We start from the raw sequence: 19,536 nt of genomic DNA, 5'->3' as shown, positions 1-19,536 counted from the left end.
GTCTGGGGAGAGGGAGAGGAAAAGGTAAGGTTAGCACACCAGGTAAACGGAGCGGGTAGGAAGCAAGAGGTAGACGGAGGACGAGAAATTGCTTGGTAAGGCTCATTAGAATGGCACAATACTTCGCACCGCACGGCTGGTGCTCTGCGCTTAAGACTGTTCCTTAATTAGCTTTATGTGGAGCACCCGGCGGATTCCGCCTGCATGGGCGGGGCTGATGCGGAGCTCTCAGCGGGTTCTGCCTGCATGGGTGTGACACAGATAAAATGTAGATAAAGTGTAACAAGTAAGTATAACAAGGGTCTATTAATCAATAAACATGACCTTAAATTTAGAAATGAGAATTTACAGATAATAAACAAAAAAAACATATAACATTTGTCCCTTTGTATTATCCGTTTCTTATCATGGCAATGCACTTAAGACGTGAATATACTTATAAATGCGTAACAAAGTACACCCACAAACATACCAAAACCCAAATGCTTTGTGTGCGTCTTACTGAGCTTGACCTGAGCAGAGCGCACACACTATACAACAAGCTGGCCTCAGGTCATTCTGTTCCCGCCACTGGGGAAGAAGTTTCAGCTAGCCGCTTAGCCATAGACTGATTAACTATTTACAACTGAGAATACAGCTTCAACACACACTCAACATACAATCGACATGCTAATAAAACACAAATAAAATAGCGCAGCAAACATATTAACAATTCAGGAGCTAATATGCTTATACTGTACCTGAATAAAGGGGAAATGTAAATAAACACCCCCATGTACGATGCTTCCTTCGTGGTAGCATTACCGAGAATGAGGCATCGAGCTGAAAGGTTCCCCTTTCCGGCCTCTGCAGACATAATCAATCAACCTGTCATTCTGTCAGGAATCGCGGATAGCGACGGGAAAGCTGGCAGGTAGGAGGCAGGGAAGGAAGAAGCTGGCAGCCAAAAGATGGGGTAACGAAGAATTTATTACGGCTACGGACTGGATAGAACTACACAACCAAACTAACATCAATGACGGACATTGGACAGGCCGAGACGTAGACTGATATAGAAAAAGACAAGACTAGCGACTTTTGGGACAGGCAATAGCAACTTTCCTTGCTGAGGAGTTGGCAACAGTGGCCTCGGGAACTGCAGTCAAAATGGAGCAAGCGGGAACTACAAGTACTGATGGACTTGGCAGCAGATTTACGTTGATTGTGTTATTTATATTTCTTGTCCTTTACTAGTCAATACGATAACTTATTGCGGCCCGGACTAATAGGTTTTTATGTAATTCACTAGCTGCATTAATTATCACCCAACTTAACCCCAGTTATCACCCAAGTGAACAACTTCAGTGGTAAGCCGCCAGAGGTGGCAGCTGCTCTGTGGCGGTGAAGTCAGGGGCGAGCCATACCGGTTCATGGATAGGGAGGAGTTCCTCCCGATACTTGGCTGAGAGAAAGGTAGCGGAGAGAGAGCAGGTGTCCAGGAGGATCGTCTGGGCTTCAGCTGGCCTCCCCTTCAGTCTCCTCCTCCTCTTTTTCCGGCCTGCAGCAGTGGAGAGAGGCTGCGCCGTGTCCTCCAGGACCGGAGGCGGTACAGCAGCCTACGCAAAACACCAAGCTGCTAACTGGACTCTCTGCTCGGTTATCTGCTGCAGCAGGCACCAGAGATTCCTCCGTACCTCCACTAATAGGTACGCGTCTCCGGCCGGAGACATCCACGCCAGGATGTCGCCGCTCTGCTCAACCACTTCCAGCGCCACCTGGTCCTCCTGGACCTCGGGCTGTTTGAGCCAATAAATTACCTCTTGCAGCAGACTGAGACACTGGCTTTTGATCTGCTGCGGTGTATTGGCTTGTCTGGGGTTAGTCATTCTGTCGGGCTCCGCGGTGGACTGGCAGGCTGGAAGCGGCAAAGGACGAGAAAGGTAGGCAGAATACGGGAAAACAGGTTTATTATGGATGACTGGGGGTACAGCGACGCACATAACATCAATGATTGACCTCAGATAAGGCAAGACGTGGACTGATATACAATAGACAAAATAACAGGGAACAGCTGGACACAATCGGGGAAGCACACATGGATGATGAGGGGGCGTGGCACACATAAGGATTGGACAAGCTGGGCGTGACAGCCGCCACTATCAGCCTTAACAGATAATGGACCCTTGCAGTTTTTTGTCGCTGGTAATGGGGAAGATTACCTATGGTGCGTTTGTTTTTCTCTCGGACCTCAGAAATTCTGAGGTGGGTGACATCATGTCCTACAATCTCCCATTTGAGCTACCACTTCTCGGAACAAACATGGCTGCCTCCATGAACACGCAGCTGTGTGTTATTGCTTTATATTCTAGCAGATTACGGAGGGACGTTATTTTTTTCCGAGAGACAAACAAAGAAGAAACACAAACTAGTCAAACCACATTAAAAGCTTTATAAAGTATTTTAGTACATTGATAGCAATGTTCTTTTTTCGAGAGGCAAACAAACAAAAGATGCTAACAAGTCTGGTAAAAATCAGATATTGCATACTAGGATACTGTTTACGGTCATTATATTGTATTCTCTAAATCGAAGGTGCAATTACATTTATAACTATTAGTACATTTAACAAAATAAATATTTTTAAAGATTTATAAAATAGAATTACTGGTGAGTGTGTAAGCAGCCATGTTGAAATTACGTCACAGGGGAAACTCGGACAAGAAAAGAGGTATGTTTCCGAAGGGAAGTGACGTTTTATGACGTTTTTATCCGAGTTCCAACTCGGAGAGATATAATCCAATGCACCACTAGATATCAACAACATGCTTCTGCATCTCCGGTGCCGAATCACAAGAGCGAACGGGGTAAACATTGTCGTGGCTGTGAAAGTGGCTGTCATAAATTACCCGATCATGTCAATTTTCTCACAAGTGGACGTACTGCTGGGCGACCATCTAGTGAGTCAATCTAGCAATACATACCCTTACAGAGCGATGATAAAGTGCCTGCACCAGAGCATATAGCATTGGCATATAGCACACTCATTATAGTATTGGCACGCTCTCCAGACAGTTTACCTGCGGGTTGTTTTAGAAAGATAGCTCTGGCACTATGGATGAGACAGATCCTGACGGTGATAACAAAGGATTAGAGAAAAGTCCCAAAAGATTTTCAGCAAGAAGCAGAGTTTTTTGAGTTGATGGGCTGATATATTTCTTCAGGAGAGGTTAATGCTAAATGGGGTTGATGTCAAAATTAAAATGGTTCAAAACAAAGATGAGTTTTTCCTCATGAGCAAAGATGCTGAACAGTAAAATAGTTAACACAAAATAGTATCAGCATGCCTCTTTATTATAAAAGTTTCGCTGTCAAACTGGGCCACGCGAGTGCCTTGCTCACAGCAAACACGAAATTTCTGATCGAGAGAGTCTGCATGAAAACATTCAGCGTGTCTGCGCACAGGAATATTTATTTCTATGACAGCTGCATAAAACCGTTGTCATCAGACTTGTAGATACTGCCCTGAGTGATCGTGACAATTATCAATACACATCCGAGGACAGCCTCGGGAGAGCACTGGTTAGCGCTTTACACTGGCAAATTTTTCGATTCATACGGTAACCCTCTGTACCATCCTGGCTTTTCCGAGAAGCATAAAGACTTTTATGACAAAGAACTGCGACCATCTCGTTTACAGGACAAAGCAGGTTCAACACGATCACAGTTTAACGTGTGGAGGCTTTTCTTTTTCTAAAATTCTGTCGTTTTTTAACTATGACTTGAGAAGGAACCACACTGTAGTTTTTCATTTTGTTTCTAAATTTAAATATGTCAATCATGTGAAAAAATTATTTACCAAAGCGCAAACGGCGATGTGTTGTAAGGCTATGAATAACGCATGTAACTGTGTGTGTTAAATAAAAACCACAGACAAAATATCATGGTTTTAGTGTTTTATTAAATAAGTATAAAAACACTTTCAAATTTAAGCCAGTCTGGTTTTAAGAATTTTTGCGGGGAGCTACGGGACAATGGAGACCCGGTAATACCTTTGGGGGGTGCTGTCACATGGCTCCTCGTTGACATTCTTGTTCTAGATCACTCCTATGAGACGGCAGACATCTTGGTTGGGTATGAGAGTACAAGGCATGTTGAGACTTGCCAAGCCCTGTAGAAACTCGCCCAGCCCACAGGTCTTCTTGCCTCAGTCACATTATGCGGGTTTGTAATGTTTTTATGCAAATCGAGCATATATGGGACCCCACGAAAGTTTTACAATTAAAAACAAACTCCCCACGTGGGTTACACACAGTGACGGTAGTTTTCAAGCATTTTGCCTATCATATATTCAACTCTTTTTTTTTTGTTACGTGATACTATATTTTTAATCACGTCAGCCATGTAATCCTCAGCTGGGGCACGTACCACCCCTGTGTAATCCGGTGTTAGATTTTTTTTTTCGCGGAGTATGGATAGGGCATTGTATAGGTGCAGCGCTGATGCAGGCACTACATAAGTTTTGTTTACATTCTTGTTTTCCTTTAACTTTGATTTGATTGGGTACTGTTTTATATCCACCAATCGGGAAAAGGGGAGGGGGGAAACTCTGCCGGGGAAAAAACTATTAAGAAAGGAAGAAGCTTGTGGGAATAGGGGAGAGAAGACTGTCCGTTTTGAGAGGGACTGTCTTCAAGCCATAGAGCGGAGAGAAACGCCGGCACACCCGGCCACATGAGAGACGCTGCAGCGGGGGGCGCTACACCTGCATCATCTACGGGCTCTTTTGGGGGTGGTCAGCAACAGCCTTTATTGATAAAATGTTGCGTATCTCAGAATCCATTTCACTTTTGGCAGTCTGTTTTATCGTAACTTTAGGAGCTGTGGCATTATGCAGTTTTCAAGCTGCGCCTTAGGAACCAGTTACATTTTCCTAGCGTGCTCCATTTACTTATCCCCGCTGAAAAAGACTGATGAGAAACGGTAGCACGACACAGCAGGTAGAATGAAACCCCCACCAGTTTGGTTTATCACCTTTTCTTCCTTATTAATTATGCTCGTTTGTTTGCCAGCAGTTTAAGGTTACTCTTTTGCTTCTTTAGTTTTACAATCTGCGCTTTAGTTAATGGGATGTTACCGTACAGCATGTTCAAAGCTATTTCACAAGGAGTGCTCAGCAAACCCGGCAATACTGTCTTTAAAATTTTCCTTCTTTGTCTGGCGTTGCTTTCAAAGCTTTCAGCGTACTGTAAGCAGCCAGCTACTGCGGCAGAAGCATTCCTGTTCTGAGTCTACAGTTCTCTGGTGTCTGTGCTTTTCAATCCACAAGCAAATCTCCGAAATCCGTAAGGGAGATTTGTTCTGTCATGCCCGGCTCGTCCGCTCCTTCTGTGTGCCACTCCCCCTGCTTACCCACGTGTGTTTCCCGGATCGTACCCAGCTGTGTCCGTTTGCTTTCAGTCAGTCTTGTGTATTTAAGTCCTGGTCTCCCCAGTTTTCCTTGTCTGTCATTGATGTTCGTTGGCGTGATTAGTTGGTCCCCGTATCTGTTTCCTGTCCACGAATAAATCCCCAGTATTTCCCGACTTTGCCTGCTTGCCTGTTCCTGCTCGCCTGCCGACCCGCACGATCGCCGCTTCGCCCGACTGCGGTCGTGACATGTTTCATTTTGAAAAGATTTTAGAAAAAAATTTGAATGCCGCAGGTACATCTGGCACGCCAACACACTCATCTGTAATTTATCTCTGGGGTTTTTAAATAAAACGATGTAATTGGCGTTAAGATTGATGCTACTAGTGCTGAACTTTTCTTACCTTGGAAGAATAAGTTCTTTACCAGATATATAACACCTAGATTTCTATGGTGCGTGTACTTGGTAAACGCTTTTTCCACTTCGTTGCTGTCGCTAGCTTTTTCCATAAAGTCGTCGATGATGATAAGGTTAGATTTGTTTGCAGGTAAAAGTTCATTGTCTCACAGAGGTATTCCTTCTACAAATTTAATGTTCTTTATTTTGTGCAACAATTCATCATACAGAGGTTGCCGGCATGAATAAAACCACACAACAGTTTTCAGGCACTCTGGATAATGTACAATCCACATTTTCCAGCAATCTTTTAATGAAATGCGACTTGCCACAGTCGCTCGGCCCTGATATAATACACGAGAATGGATGCTGAGGTCTATTGTGGAGCCCATCACTAGAATCCATAAGGCAAGGTCGTGTAGTCAGGCTGAAGCTGCTGCTTAGTGTACACAACCTTTAAAAACTTGCTGACTGTCTTATATTTCAAAAAGAAGCCCCTTTTATCCCACACATCTGCCATGTAGATGTCCTGATCTCTCTAAGGAGATCACGTGGGTTACTCAGAAAGTCATGAACGTCTGCGAGGGAGGCGATGTTAACCACTCTTGAATTGGTGTTATGCAGTGTGATTCCCTTCACTTTCATGCTTGTTTTGCCCTTTGCTGTTCTGTACCCATAAGTTTTGGGGCCTCTTGAGACAAATTCCACAATGTGGTCATCTGTATCCAGCTCGCTTGTCAGCTACCCGAGGAAGTCCCCCAAAGGTGGCATCCAGTCACCTGGCTTGCTGACAAAAATGAGAGTCTGTATCATGATACAGTGTGCACTGCCCTAAGCGATCCATGAGGTTGTAAAGCTGAAACCTCACATAGGCCGTAGTGAATGTGGCAATAAAATTATTGATGTGTCGCGGCGTGATAGGGAACCTCTTTATGTTACGCCATTGAACCATTGCCACATTATCATTCAGAAAGGAACAGTGAGACACATCGACCAACTCTGAAAATATGAATATGAGAAACTCATCAGGATCTTTGATGAGCATCATGCTTGTCCAAACTTTCCTCAAAGGCTGTTTAAGAACAATTTGAAAATTAGGCATTTCACTTTGTTCACCCCGATGTTTTCGGGGTTCAAACGGATACCCTCCTTCTCAAAGTCTGAATGTATCTCTCTTTATCCTCAGTACTCTTTGCCCAAGAGGAATAGCCAAACGCCTCCTGTTTTCCCTTTTAATGTGTATTAATATAGTCAACAAAGAGTTTGTTTGTTCTGTTGGGGAAATGCCAGACCTCATAAATCTTGGCAATTTTGTGGCCCTTTTCAACAGCCGTGTTTACTTTGACACTGCACCATGTGCCAATCAGAGCTCTATGCTCATCTGAATGATTGCAGACCCTCTGACTCTCAACTTCACAGCATGTTCTGTAAAGTGGGATCATGAGTTTACCACCGGTCTTGTAAGGCAGAACTGGTAGGTAAAGGCCTCTTGATGAGTAAACCTTGATCACACCAAAATAGTTATCAACACTATCAAAATCAGTGTGCCATTGGTTACACTTGTCACAATACTTGACCGAATCACACAAAATATAAAAACCGCTGTCTGGTCGCTGTTTTTAGATTTTGTGCTACTCGAAGCAATACCACGAGCGACAAAGACCCACTGTCCTTACAATGTTGTATGTCCGCTGTGCGGTGCTTATGGCACTCGGGACTGACACACACGTTGCAGTAATACATGCATCTGTGCTCTGTTTTAACACTGAATGACGCGTAACAATAATCACAGACGTATGATTCCCCAAAAGACGCCGTCAAGCTTTTTATATCGGAATAATGTTGATCTTGAAAGATTGTTCTATCATAAGGCTTGGGGGTTGTCTGAAATCTCTTTAAACTCTGTACGACCAGCACCAGCATTTCATTGCTGAAAACCTCGGCATTACTCTGCGAAAGGTTCTCTACCATCGACAGCAGATCATTTAAATCGATCTCGCCGTGGACATGTACAGTATAGCTACACTATTGGTTATTGAATCACACTGCAGTTCAACCTGTATGATGTGCCCCGCTAAAGCATTCACTCCGTCCACTAAATTTTGGAATATCTGTATCATAGACCTGTAGACGTCTATTATGTCATTATGCTCAATTCCGTCAAAATGAAAATGCTCTTATGTCTGTGTTGTGCCATATGTTCATTTGCGGACCGACCATATACATTTCCTATAGCGTCTCCCATATAATCCTTAACCTGGAACAATTCGTCAGTACAATTCTCATTTAATTCATTTATCATATTAAGCAAGAAGGGATTCACTTCACCATTCAGGGCCGCAATCATTACACAAAATTCGAGCCGACATTCCGCCATCGTCGTAGTCATTTATATGCATCTTTCTAGACTCCACTGCTGAAACAAAATTACACTGCCTCCGTCTTTCAGACATGTCCAGACTTGCTCTTTAGATCCGGTCAGGCAAGTCTGCCAAAAAACTCACACATCTGATCCTGAAAAGGAAAAAAGCTACTTTGAACCCCTTCAGCCGTTCGGCCCAGGAAACAGCCCCAGCCGGGGAACTCGCAACAGGCAACTGCCAATGAGTCAATATCCCAATCTTGTGTCGTCTGCGGGTGTGATCACCCCCTTCCATTTGCCTTGGGAACTGGTCTGTCTCGAGCCAGACGTCAACAGGCACGTATGATGGCTCCTGCTGTTTCACTGACCCTGCAGTGTAGACAACCCCACCTAGTGGTATGTGCTGTGACCGTACTACACCCATACTTCTAAATTTATCCATCCATCCATCCATTTTGCAAACCGCTTATCCTACTGGGTCGCGGGGGTCCGGAGCCTATCCCGGAAGCAATGGGCACGAGGCTGGGAACAACCCAGGATGGGAGGCCAGCCCATCGCAGGGCACACTCACACCAGTCACTTCTAAATTTATGTTAAAAAGTCATTCCCTAAAACTTATTGTCTAGTTTATTCACATACATTGTATTGAATAGTGTATTAAAACAGCACATTTATGTTAATTTCTAGTTTAAAACTTTAGTGGCAAGGCAGTTTTTAACCTCCCCACTTTTCGGGTAATGCCATATGCTCATTTTAACAAGGATTAGCTGTGTTTTTCCTTGATTCTTGTTGTTGAAATGCTTAGGGTGCTTTATTTTAAATAACACATTGACCAAAAAGAGTGTCATTACTTTAAAAACGCTGTAGTTAAAGGGTCTCATTTTGAAATAACAGGGCCGCATGTGTCCCCATTGGTGTCGCCATTTTGATATGTGTGTCTGCGTGTTCTCATTTCACATGCGAGGTTCGAAAGGAGAGGACGCACAGGACCATAGCTCCGTTGTGGAATAATGGGCGTCTTGAAACCTCTTGTGTTTGCATGGTATCGACGGAACCCAAAACCACGATCGCTGGATCTTTGCATTTGGTGAAATACTTTTTTCTATTTTACATTGAAATAAACTGTTAAACTGATAACCTTTTTCTTGTTTTTTAAAACTTCTGTTACAATATTTCTGCTTGTTTAACCTCAGCATCTTCTGACAGAGTTTCATTTGGGGCATTTTGTACTTGTTTAGAAATTCTGCGCGCTCTGGCTTTTCTTTAAAAATTGACTTTTTGTACTTAAAAGATAATGTGTTTTAACTTAAAAAAGAAACATTAAAAGTGCTACACAGCCCTAAACGCCACTATAGCCTAAACTTTAAACCTGAAATATCACATTAAATTTAAAACTTGAAATAACACATTAATAAATGTAACCATTGTTTTAATACAAGCTTTAAAATTACTAATTTAAATTTTAACTAGGGTTGTGGTGGAGGGGGGTCGGAAGGAAGGGGGAAAGGAGGGGCTGGCAGCTGGACCTGTCAATGCCTTTCATTAGTCCGGTCATTAATGTTGTGATGGTGTCAAGTCTTTGGATGATCCTGAGCATATCCTCCCTGATTAAACCCCATGTTCACCCGATTCCTTGAGTCCTGCTCCTGTTTCCCTGGTCCGTGCCCCCCCGCGCATAACAGACCTGGGTTTTTAAACATTGTTCTCACAGGCATTATTGTCTTGAAGCACTATTACGGTGTGTGAGTGGATTAAAACACACATTTGTCTGCGCAAACTAATGAGGATTATGTTTGTTTACTCGTGCTGATTGTCACGGGACGTGGTGCGCGAGCGCGGCGGAGAGCGGCGATCGTGCGGAAGGGCGTGAAAGGAGCAGGCAGGCAAGCGGGATTCGGGGAAAACGGGGGTTTAATAGGGAACAGGGATCTCACGCGAACAAACATCAGACATCAATGACAGACAAAGCAAACTGGGGAGACCAGGACTTAAATACACAAGACTGAATGACAGCAAACGGAAACAGCTGGGTACAATTCGGGAAACACACGTGGGTAAGCAGGGGGCGTGGCACACAGGAGGAGCGGACGAGCCGGGCGTGACAGAACCCCCCCCCAAAGGCGCGCTGCACCGGGCGTGCCCGGGAGGAGGCGAAGGACGGGACGAGACCAGGGAACCAAAACCTGAAAAACAAGAACCAAAACCATCAACGAGGGACAGGGAACAAGACAGACAGGCAAAACCGACACAAAAGGCAGAAGCCAGGACAAGACACGACACAGGACAGGAAAGGCAGACAGACAGACAAGAAACGGGGACACGGAGGGAACAGGCGGGACAAAAGGACCGGGAGTGAACAGAGGGAACCCAGGGAGAGAAGGAGGAACACGAGGAGCAGAGACGGGAGGAACAAAGGAACGAGGAACGGAGAAAGGAGGAAAGATGGGAGGAGGAGCAAACAAAGGAGGGACCAGGGCAGGAGAGAAGGGAGAGAAGGAGGGGGAACGAAGGGGAGCCCGAGGGAGCCCCAGCGGGCGACGGGAGGCAGCCGGAGGGGCCGCAGGCGGCCGGGAGGCCGGAGCCGGAGGGGACCGAGAAGGGGCTGAGGAGACAGGGCGAGGGACCCGCGGAGGGGCCAGGGAGGGAGCAGGAGGGAGCACCGGGGAAGGGGACGAGGGAGCAGGAGGGGCCCACGGCGAAGGCCCGGAGGAGGGGGGAGCCGCAGCAGGCGGCGACGTCCGGTGGAGGGCCGGAGGTAGGGGCCCCGCAGGCAACCGAGGAGCCGCCGTCGGGGAGCCCGCCGGCGACCGACCAGGCACCGGAGGGGGGAGCGAGGCAGGGCGACGAGGCACCGGAGAGGGACCCGCAGGCGACAGCCGACCCGGAGGGCCAGGACCCGCGGGCGCCAACCGAGCCCCAGCGCAGGCGAGGCAGGGCGAGCCAGGGGGCAGGGCGGGCGGGACCCCAGCCCTGCGTCTGTGTCCCCTTCCCCTGCGGGACACAGACAGGCCGACCCTAGGTCGGGGTCGACACTGCCGAGGCGAGGGACCAGGGGTCACAGGAGCGGGGCCAGGGACAGGAGCGGGGCCAGGGACAGGAGCGGGGCCAGGGACAGGAGCGGGGCCAGGGACAGGAGCGCAGTCAGGGACAGGAGCTGCAGCAGGCGGCTGCAGTGGGGGCGCCTGCCCGGGAGCTGCAGCAGGCGGCTGCAGTGGGGGCGCCTGCCCGGGAGCTGCAGCAGGCGGCTGCAGTGGGGGCGCCTTTGCAGGAACTGGAGCGTGGTCAGGAACTGGAGCGCGGTCAGGAACTGGAGCTGGCTGCAGTGGGGGCGCCTGCCCGGGAGCTGCAGCAGGTTGCTGCAGGGGGGGCGCCTGCCCGGGAGCTGCAGCAGGTTGCTGCAGTGGGGGCGCCTGCCCGGGAGCTGCAGCAGGTTGCTGCAGTGGGGGCGCCTGCCCGGGAGCTGCAGCAGGTTGCTGCAGTGGGGGCGCCTGCCCGGGAGCTGCAGCAGGCGAAGGGGGCGCCGGGACAGGAACAGGAGCGCGGTCAGGAACAGGAGCGCGGTCAGGAACAGGAGCTGGCTGCAGTGGGGGCGCCTGCCCGGGAGCTGCAGGTTGCTGCAGTGGGGGCGCCTGCCCGGGAGCTGCAGGTTGCTGCAGTGGGGGCGCCTGCCCGGGAGCTGCAGGTTGCTGCAGTGGGGGCGCCTGCCCGGGAGCTGCAGCAGGCAGCGAAGGCGGCTGCACGGGAGCGGGGTCCGCCGGCAATGGCGGCTGCACGGGAGCGGGGTCCGCCGGCAATGGCGGCTGCACGGGAGCGGGGTCCGCCGGCAATGGCGGCTGCACGGGAGCGGGGTCTGCCGGCAATGGCGGCTACGCACGCTGCACCGGAGCTGGGTCCGCCGGCAATGGCGACCGCACGGGATAGGGATCCGCAGGCAGCGGCGGCCGCACGGGATAGGGATCCGCAGGCAGCGGCGGCTGCGTCGGCGGCAAGAGCAAAGGGAGCTCCTCAGGCTCGGCTATGGCCTCTAGTCGCGGAGGCGGCTTAGCAGCGCTGAGGGCCTCCGTGTCGTCCTCCAGCTCACCAGCTGGGAAGGAGGCGGGGACGAGAGCGCACGCCCCTAGGACGATCGTCCGGGCGACCGTCCGCTTCTTCCTCCTTCTCCGCGTCACCGTCGGGGGGGTAGGCTGCGCACTGTCCGAGAAAGCAGACCGCGGGAGGATGGTCCCCGGTTCTCGTAGCGCAACCCACCGCTCTTTACGGAGCTCGGCCACCCGCTGGAAGTTATCGCGCACCTCCTCCGCGAGGTGCGCGTCCTTTTCCAGGGACAGCCCGTCCAGGATGTCCCAGCTCCGGCTGATGAGATCCCAGGCCGGGAGATCTTCCCGGATGCCGGGCTGGGCGATCCAAAATAGCAGCTGATCGACGTAACCGCGGTAGTCCTCCACAGTCACGGAAGCTGCTTCTCTTTGGTCTGTCATTCTGTCACGGGACGTGGTGCGCGAGCGCGGCGGAGAGCGGCGATCGTGCGGAAGGGCGTGAAAGGAGCAGGCAGGCAAGCGGGATTCGGGGAAAACGGGGGTTTAATAGGGAACAGGGATCTCACGCGAACAAACATCAGACATCAATGACAGACAAAGCAAACTGGGGAGACCAGGACTTAAATACACAAGACTGAATGACAGCAAACGGAAACAGCTGGGTACAATTCGGGAAACACACGTGGGTAAGCAGGGGGCGTGGCACACAGGAGGAGCGGACGAGCCGGGCGTGACACTGATTACTATAGTTTTTAATATAACGTGCCACATTCTTTACCTTCATCTTGTTGCCTAGAAGCAAAATTCATAATTAACAGTCTAATGTGATGTTTTCATATTTCAATAATCGGCTGCTTTGAATTTACACAGATGTCCTGTATTTTTACATATGGACTGTAATAGCAGCACAGCAGGCAGTAATTTTCTGCTGGATCAGTGAAGCCTCCATTCCACCACACTCTGCCTCGACATGCCCGCCACCCCCCACGCAAATTCCTGCACACCTGAGCCGGATGGACCTGTTAGAGCGGTTTGTCTGTATCAGCACTTTGGGTCACCTCGTCTTAACGTTTGGCATTTCTCTGCTATGTAGAGCGGTCATTTTTACTTTTTAAAATTGGTCATTTTAAAGCTTGTATTAAAACAATGGTTACATTTTCAGTTTTCCAGTTCTGCATCACATACCATTTTACCAGTGACTGTACTGGGTCTTTCACTGTCCACATTTTGATTTGCTTTGTCGTCACTGGAGGATTTGATAGTCTATCCAGCAGAAACACAGTGTCAGGTGGTAGTTATGTGTCAGGGCTCTCTGGAAGTGGGAGATGATGAAATCTGTCTGTCTGTCTGTCTGTCTGTCTGTCTGTCTATCCATCTGTCCACTGAACTGTTCCACCCTCCTTTCACTTTCATGTGCTCTGTAACGCCCCGTGACCACAAAAAAGGAAGTTGCAACATCTTTAGAACTACTGATTTCTCTCTACAAAACCAGAATCAGCGCGTTTTGTCTGCCTTCCTGTTTAGTTCAAGGTAAGACAGACAATATTTTACCAAAATGATTTTAGTTACTTATGTAGTAGTTTATGATTTTTAATTTCCTGGCCCAAGTAAAAATATTGTTAAAAATATATATATTTCAAATTAGTATAATTAGCCACATAAGAATGTTGCTTCTCTCTTTGCATGTATGTCTCAGTGTTTCTCTGTAAGCTGTTTTGTGCAGGAATTCTCACTTACACAGTACTTTGTTACATTAGTTTGAGTTTCCCTGACACAACATACTAAAAACCTCAAGTTTCACTTTAATCACTGTAAAAAAAATCCCACAGGCTAAACTTACAAAAATTAGCTACCTGAATTGCTTAAAAATATGACTTGTTTCAAACTGATGTTCTGAGTATGAAGAACTTGAGATAAAAATATAAAGCAGATTTTCTCAAAGAAGAAAAGTGACAACACAGCAATCCCAGGTGCTTCTTTAACAATAAAATTACACACAATTGACTTTAAACATATGTTACGACCTCCAGTCTATGGTTGGAGTGTAACAGTATTAATGGGAAAGAGGAATTAAATAAAGGGACAAACAGGATAAGGGGCACGGGGGAACACCAGTGGATAAAGGGATTTCTTTGTATTTTTTACATTTTATTCACACACAATGCAGACACTGAACAAGTAACCCAGTGCAGAAGACTTCAGGAGTGACCACAACCAAAGTAACAGCCAAAAATCCCCAACTACCAAACCACCCACGGCTAATCGCACCTAAACGCAAAAGAAAAGGAAACCAAAAGACAAACAATCCATCTGACTCTCTAACCAAATAAACGGAATCAAACAGACACTCGCAAAACAAAATGACAGTCACTCTCCACGCACCAATACCATCACACATGCAGAACATGCACACAAGCCAAGGCGAGAGTGACCGAGGGGGCGAGCTAAGATGTAAACAAAAGAAAACCGAGCGGGCGGATCGAAAGTCAAATAGCAAATCAAACACAGAATCTGAATCAGAATCCTTTTTATTCGCCAAATATGTTTCCATACAAGGAATTTGCCTTGGTGGTGCTTTTAGAAGACACTACATTACAAAAAACATAGAACAATTATCAAAGGTATGTACAGCAAGTAATAGATACTAGACTGGCAATTGGGTAATGTGATAATTATATGGTAATTAGTTTTTAAAAGTAGCAGTAATGATTTACAGTCGGATGTGCCATCATCACCCACCTTTACACACGGATTGGGGAGCCCCTATCAGTCCTGGCAGGAGACCAACACGTGAGTTCCAAGAAATGCCGGGCAATGCCTGCTCTATCCCACAGCTGAGCTCCAGGTCTCCCCCTTTCCTTTAAACTAAATTGGGCGCTGCATGCAGGCAGGGGACGCGCTGGCCAGGATCACCCCTCCCCTCAGGCAATGCACTCTTAATTTCCAAATTTTCAGTCAAAAATAATAAGACAAGTGTCCTTCAGCAATGCTTTCCGTCTTTCCTGAAGATGAGATAAGTGTCCTGCGAACCGATCAGTGGCGTGCAAAACATATTGGGCAACACTGTCCATAGGAAAATACCTCAGAAAAACAAGGTAAGCGTCTTTGAACAGGGTAAGCATCCCAGAACAAGGATTTTTTTAGGACAAGATAAGCATCTTGACTCCTTTCATGAGAAACAAGCGATTAGTGAAAAACATGTTTGTGCAGTTCGACTTTGGCACAACAATATTATGGATGACGTATTTGAATCTCAGGATGATCAGTCCATACAGGATCAGAATCAATCCACACCTCAATCACCTCATATGTATGTCTGAAGGTGGAGTTGGAGGTGCTCCACTGATCCGTGAGTAATGGAGCCAATTACTGACAATCACACCTTCCAAAATAAATACAGTAACAGGAGGACAATGATAAATTCTATGCTACGTGGGCGACGTAATCGTCCGCAAGTTAGTCTTAATACATGCCATCATCCCTGTCCCAAAAAAGTCTGACTTAACCTGCCTCAGTGATTACAGGCCAATCGCTCTTACCTCAGCAGTGATGAAGTGCTTTGAGGGGCTGGTTGCACATCATTTCAATGCCAGCTTCCCTCCCTTCTTCTATCCCCATCATCAAATTCCTGAGGATACACATCTCTGAGAAGCTCGCCTGGTCTATCAGCACCTCAACACTCGCTAAGAAGGCACAGCAGCGAGTCCACTTTCTGAGAGTACTCAGGAAAATCAAGCCGAATCAGTAGCTGCTTGTGGCCTTTGATCGCTCTGCCATCAAATGTATCCTGGCATACTGCATTACAGTGTGGTATGCTGGCTTACTGCGTTACAGTGTGGTATGCTGGCTTACTGCATTACAGTGTGGTATGCTGGCATACTGCATTACAGTGTGGTATGCTGGCTTACTGCATTAGTGTGGTATGCTGGCATACTGCGTTACAGTGTGGTATGCTGGCATACTGCGTTACAGTGTGGTATGCTGGCATACTGCGTTACAGTGTGGTATGCTGGTTTACTGCATTACAGTGTGGTATACTGGCTTAATACATTACAATGTGGTATGCTGGCTTAGTGCATTACAGTGTAGTATGCTGGTGTACTGCATTACAGTGTGGTATGCTGGCTTAGTGCATTACAGTGTGGTATGCTGGTGTACTGCATTACAGTGTGGTATGCTGGGTTACTGCATTACAGTGTGGTATGCTGGCGTACTGCGTTACAGTGTGGTATGCTGGCGTACTGCATTACAGTGTGGTATGCTGGGTTACTGCATTACAGTGTGGTATGCTGGCGTACTGCGTTACAGTGTGGTATGACGGCGTACTGCATTACAGTGTGGTATGCCGGGGGCTCATCTGCAGAGAGGACAATCCTCTAGAGGGTTAGAAACTCTGCCCAAAAAACCATCAGCTGCCCTCTGTCATCCCTGGAGGCCATCTCCAGATCCCTCTGCCTCCCCAGAGCCTAAAACGTCCTCAGAGACTGCACGTCCCGCCCACCACTTGTTTGACCTGCTGCCCTCTGGTAGGTGCTACAGGTCCATCAAAACACACACTGCCAGACTCAAGGACAGTGTCTTCCCTTAGGCCATAAGATCACTGAACAACAATAAAAATAATCCGTGTGCAATATTAGTCTTTAGTAATTACAAAAACCAGTTTAATAATACTAATCCTTTTCTATTTATCTTATTCATCCAAAGTATTGATTCTTGCTACTTGCGTCCTTTGGTTGGCTGTTTCTTACATATGCAAACACAGACAAGTATTTATTTGTTTGACTGTGTTTTTCAGAATTTTTATTGCATTGATCAGGAGCAGCATTCTTAGTTTTGTTGCGTATTTTATATACAATGACAATGAAGTTTCTATTCTATTGTTATTCAGTCTCAGGTGCCAGTACTCTCAGCAGATATTGTGCGGAGTTGGTACTCTGAAGAGACAAACAAAGAGGTACTGCATACCTGTGAGTACTCTGTAACCCTTTCTTGCTTTGGATCAATATAAAATAATAATCATGTCGTATTGGACCAATCAGAAGATTTAAGATTCGACTACGGAGCCAGAAAGACCAAACCCACACGAATAACACACCACACTTAAAATAGCAATCAAGAAAAACTAATTTACTGCAATTAATGTGAAGCAAAAGTAATTACAAACTGGCTACCCGGGTAGTAAAAAAAAACATATACATAAATCACCAAATCCTTTGCAATTGTTTGAAAAGTCCACTCAAGTCTCCTGTTGCACTCATGGATAATTTAATGTCCTCACCACCTTTGATAAAGACGTTCGTACCGTACTGTAAAATGGGATGAGGTGTGTACAGTATATGATGAAAACCAAGTGATGTTCCAAGTTTGGGGCTCTCTGCATCCAGTTATTGAGGTTCAGTTCCGTGGGCTTCGACTCGCCATCAATGTATCCGAGTTTTGAGCTCTCGCTGCAGGTCATACAAAAAAATCTGACCGTGCGAAGTTCCACTAAAAACATGAATCCACATGTACTCCGTGGTAATCGCAGTTTGCTGTATAAGAGCTGTATCGTGCTATAATACTGACTCGGATGTTTTGTATAAAAAAAGAAAGCCTAATATTTTAAAATTAGCCGCTTACTCAAACAACTGCTCTGCTCTCTCCTCGGGGCAGAAGAAAGCGAAGCCACACAGGCGCGTACCGCACAGACTAAACGCGCATTGCTCTAATTGGCTGAATTACTCCAATCGTAGTTTATATGCGAAGTCAAATTAAATAAAAATAAAATTAAAGTTGCTCCGTGACCCTCATTTCTTTGTTTGATTTAATATTTAGCCAAAATATAAAAGTATTATCAGAGCGAATTAGATAAGATGAGAATTTTTATGTAATTAAATTAATTTTAATTAATTCCTAACCTGGGTTGCAACTGACCTACTTCAAGCACTGAATACATTGAAAGCAAAGTGTATAGTTTCATTTCCAACGTACCCATTGAATACGAAAGGAACATGTAACGTAATGGCTATACTCCTTTTAGATTCATGCACATGGTGGAATTCGGCTCACCGTTATCAGACCAAATGGTCAGTGGACGTCTCTGCCTGTGACTGCAAACTGCCGGTGAGTAAAAACTGACCAGTTTGCGTTGGTTGTAAGATATTACAGCTGGTAAACTGACTTTTGAATATAAAGTTAACATTACTTTTGGTTTTTATTACAGGGTCAGACTGCGATACACAGGAACTGGTTTCTTTACAGCCATAAACATCAAAGCAATGGCTCACCAAGAGGTTTGACTACAGCATTTTGGCATTTGATGCATTTTGTCCCTAAATACCAGACACTGAAAGGCAGGGAAGCTTAAGTTGAGTAATGAGTAATTATTTTCAGCTGAAGGTTGCTGAAAATAGCAGACAAAAAGCTCCCTCTCCGCAGAGCTCTTCCCCAGGCTACTTCCGTACCGTACCGCCCTGCAGCAAATGTTACAGACGTACTGTAACAGAATAACTTCATCTAAAATATGTATAATTATACTGGATGCTGCCTTAACATGATGTTTGTAGTCTATTTTGATTTTGACCCTATTGTTTTAATGTGCTGTATTTCGTCTTTACTTTAAACTGTTTATATTGGACAGTTCTCTCTTGTAAAAAAGATTTTTTTAAATCAGTGAGACCAACCTGGTTAAGGTTTTACTAATAATGCAGATAATAAACACGTGTGTTTCATATAGTAATGAAAAACAGTTCAGTGCATGTGTGTGAGTGACCGTAAGCAGGTCTGTGAGATCTCATGAACTCATCTCTGACATTCTGCACTCTCAGAACTCGCTTGTCGACCTCCTGCTGGATTATCTGAAGGAGCTTGTTGATGATGAGCTGAAGGAGTTTAAACTGAAACTTAGTTGCTCAAAGTTTAAAGAGTTAAAGCCCTTGGATAGAACAGAGCTCGCCGATATGATGATAAGTTCCTACAAGGCAGATGTTGCTCTTGAAATCACACTTGAAATCCTGAAGAATATGAACCTGAATGACCTTGCTGAGAGACTGAAGGAAGACTTGCAGAAGTGTAATCATATTTTTAACCTTTCCTGTTTTTAATATAAAATATGTTTTTTAAGATCTTAAAATGGATGTATTATATAGCATTAGCATTGTTACAGACTGATGTTGAAGATTAATTAGAATTAATTAATTACAGTTTTTTTCTTACTTCAGGTAACCAAGCAGGAAGTGAGCAGGGTGACATACTGGAGAAAAGTAAGAGTTGTATGTTATTATCTACATGTTACGATCCGTGGCCGGTGAAAGGGTGATTGTTCGGGCAGGTGAGCGAGCAAGGAAGGAGCAGGCAAGCAGGCGAAGTCGGGGAAA

At 46.2% G+C, this 19,536-nt stretch overlaps 1 long non-coding RNA gene across 1 annotated transcript; it reads left to right on the top strand.

Moving 5' to 3' along the window:
* Positions 1 to 13,633: 13,633 nt before the first annotated feature.
* On the top strand, positions 13,634 to 16,187 carry LOC125740369 (uncharacterized). The gene is made up of 3 exons (XR_007397593.1): positions 13,634 to 13,711; positions 14,898 to 14,971; positions 15,190 to 16,187. It is a non-coding gene; the product is annotated as an uncharacterized LOC125740369 (long non-coding RNA).
* The last annotated feature ends 3,349 nt before the right edge of the window (positions 16,188 to 19,536 follow it).

The sequence above is a fragment of the Brienomyrus brachyistius genome, chromosome 4 (assembly GCF_023856365.1).
Source record: "Brienomyrus brachyistius isolate T26 chromosome 4, BBRACH_0.4, whole genome shotgun sequence".
Taxonomy (NCBI): domain Eukaryota; kingdom Metazoa; phylum Chordata; class Actinopteri; order Osteoglossiformes; family Mormyridae; genus Brienomyrus; species Brienomyrus brachyistius.
The sequence above is the reverse complement of the archived record's forward strand: the minus strand, read 5'-3'. Positions and strand labels throughout refer to the sequence as shown.